This window comes from Stylophora pistillata, chromosome 5 (genome assembly GCF_964205215.1).
Source record: "Stylophora pistillata chromosome 5, jaStyPist1.2, whole genome shotgun sequence".
Taxonomy (NCBI): Eukaryota; Metazoa; Cnidaria; class Anthozoa; order Scleractinia; family Pocilloporidae; genus Stylophora; species Stylophora pistillata.
Window position 1 is genome coordinate 17,198,996 of NC_142523.1, and position 3,487 is coordinate 17,202,482.

General features: G+C 39.9%; 1 pseudogene; it reads left to right on the top strand.

The window, feature by feature from the left end:
- The first annotated feature begins 836 nt into the window (after positions 1 to 836).
- LOC111346775 (uncharacterized) overlaps positions 837 to 3,487 on the top strand; it is a 3,080-nt pseudogene continuing 429 nt past the window's right edge.

Here is a 3,487-nt window from a genome sequence, read left to right on the forward strand (position 1 = left end):
ATTACATCTCGCGTTGAAATATTACATGTCTGGGACAGACATGTAAAGCGCTCATAACAACGAGAGAAACCAATGTTTAAACGTACTCAATGAGGTGACTGGTACTTCAATAATAAGCCTCAACCGTGGATTACAAGCTGGCAAGCCGTACGCGATGTAAAGCTAGAGTTACCTACGAGATATAATTCTGATCACAAAGCTAAAATCGAAAAGGAAAAAAAAAGTCTTACCAAGTGACTGAGACGAGGCAGTATTTAAGTTGCGAGAAGTGACAGTTTAGGCACATTTTCTTTCACGAACGTTTCACCCTATGCGAAGCAAAAACACGCCAGGCATCGTGGTATTATGCGCCGCTGATTTGAACTTTAATTGCGAAGGTTTACTTTTAATATACATATACAGCAGTACAAAGAAGCAAAAAAGCTTATATTCAACATGTCTCGCTCTACAATTATAAAAATTTGGCCATTGTAACTAAATAACATCGAACGATGATTGTGTCTTGTGGAAATCAACCTTTCGTGTGATTTGTAACACATAAGCGCGTCGCCGATTCACGTAGAAACGTTGATCGCGAACTTTCATATTTTATTTTTTGCAAGTCTTTCCTCTGTTCGTTCTGATCACCTTTAACAGAGTAACAGTGAAAGACTCCGGCCTGTAATAGCGTTGTGCACTATCACTAAAAGTAGATTTTGTCCCATGAGACCCCCCGCACAGACTCAGACAAACATTTCGATGTGCTAAAGGCAAATGTACGTGCGAGGGTCGCAACAGTAAAACAAAAATGCAGAAACTCGGTCAAATCGTAGAGTTAACACTTAAAGAGACAAGAAATGGTTTCTACCAAACACTGCTGTTGGGGTGAGTGTAAAATGGACTCGAGGTATCCTGACAAATGGGAAAAATCTCTCAAAGAGTTACAGGAATTGGGCAAGGAAGTCTTCATACCGTTCTCAAAACCGTCGCAAGACATTGCTAAGTGCAAGTGTTGGCTAGTAGCTTGTTCCCGGGAATTATTTACAGTGAAAAATATTACCAGAAATACTTATATTTGTGCTCTTCACTGGCCCGGAGAAAAAGGTCCCACGACTGAATTTCCTGATGCGCTGAAAGCGAATCTAACACAGCTCAAGCAAGTCGAGCATGTGCTCCAAAGAGAAAAGCTTCGAGATCAAGAGCGGAACCAGTCACCACGAAAGGAAGGTTAAACGACAAAAACTGTGGCGAACAATTACTGAACAACTGTATACATGTCGTTCGCGAGTCACTAGAATCTGGATCGACCGTCGATGCCATCGTTACGAAGGTTACCTCAACGAATCTACAATCGATGAAGACTGTAATACGATGCCACATGTGTATGAGAACTCCACAGGAAAGCTGGTTTCTGATCAAGGCTCTCAGACTTTGTATTCTGAATACGAGTTATCCGCAAAGGTCGAGACCATGATTTTAAAGAATGATGTTGCCACGAGGAAACCTCATGCTCCCAAAATAGTAAGTACTCTATCTTACGAAAATATCGTGCGAGATGCAAGTCTTATGAAACACTTCATTGGCCTCTCATCTCCGCAGTTTGAGATTTTGCATAATTTTCTAGACGATGTTTGTCCTTTGGAGACCACAAACTATTGGAACAGTAAAGATTACCCCGCAACGGAAACTACAAGAACTGGCCCAAACAGTGATTTTCCGTCAGGGGAGAAGCTCTTATTTCCCTTCTGGGACTTAGGAGAGGATTTACTCTCAAGACTCTTGCAGCTCTTCTCAGTACACCAGAAAGAAGAATTGATCCATCTTATGTGCGCAAAATTTTCACAACCTTTCTTCAGCTTATGTATGTAACGTTCAGAGACATGCAACAGTTCATGTTTCCCCAGAGAGCCCAACCTTGCAGGTTCCTCCCCAAAGTTTTCAAAACCATGAGGAAAATACGATATATTGTTGACTGTACTGAGTTTAGAGTAGAACGTTCCAGGAATTTTGCTAGGCAAGGAAACACTTTCTCTTCATACAAGCACACGAACACATTTAAGCGTCTTATTGCTGTAACTCCCAATGGTGGAGCTTGCTTTGTGTCAAATTTGTTTGAAGGGGATATTGATGATGTTGCAATCTTCAAAGAAAGTGGGCTTATGAAACACCTGAAACCATATGATTTGGTATTGGCTGATCGGGGTTTTACAGTGCGGGAGCTTCTAAGTCCACTCCACGTGAAATTAGAAATTCCATCCTTTATGAAAGAAAGGAAAAATCTCAGTACTGCAGAGGAACTGGAGACACGTCATATTGCTACGGCTGGGATTCATGTGGAACGTTTTAATGAACACCTTAAGAGCGACTTTCTCTAAAGACCACAGATAGGTGTACAAGATAGAAAAATCGAAATTTCCCAAACATTGTCACATTAAAGCCCTTATAAAACTATTTTAGAAAATACAATATTCAGTTTCTTGTGATTGCTATTTTTCAAAAATATTATTATTTTGAATTTTCACCTCCGAGAGGCCCTTAAACCACCGAAAAATGTGCTTTGCATCCTCGCGTGGTGAATAGACACGAAATCAAATACCGTGACCATTGCGATATAAGATGATTTTATGACCCTTCCTTTGTTTGAGAACATTGTTGTAATTTCAAAAGATTCCAATCTGAGTTTTTAATTGTTTTTCAAAATCACCCTCTAAAACAGTTTCATGGCGACTATCAATTTTGCCATTTTTCAATGGAAAAAAAAACCTTTCCTGGTACATGGCTTTCTTTGTGCAATTGCTATTCCAGAGAAAGAGCAATCCTTTTTTCCTTCAATTTATGAAAGAACATTTTGGGGCAATTCAAACGGCAAGTTTTGCGAACTGAAAACATCAACGGTACTTGCGTGAAATTTACAACTTTTGAACTTGAGGTTGCAATGACGAATACAAGCAGTACAAGAGTGAACTTGGAGAGCAGTTTAAATACTTCGAGAATTCGATCCTTTTCCATTAGTTCAAAAACTAAACAAACGATTATGTCTTCGTAGTGGGAACTATCTGAAAGGAAAAGCATTTTTATTTTGCGAAATTAAGCCAACACTTCCCGTACCTGCACATTTGTTTACTTTGAAGCTTGGCTTGTACCAGTTATCTAAATATAAAAAGTATTCATCAAAATGTTCGTATTTCGTCTGAAAGAAATCGTACAAGCAATGATGGAAGAATAGGACAAACATTTACTCACCACATATACATATGTTGTTGAAAAAAGACCAAAATCCCTCGGCTAAACTAGATTGCGTGACATCCTCTTTGACTAGACCCAGGTAAGGGGGTGGGGGTGGGGGTGGGGGTTTGGGCTTGGGCTTGGGCTTGGGTTCAAAGCAGACAAAAACATTCCCAGGTAAATCCCATAATCGCTAAAACAAAGCTGTGTAGGCTTTTCGAAGACAAACAAACAAAGAAACAAACAAAATCAATCTTGGGACAGGAGCCGATCTCCTGTTGGG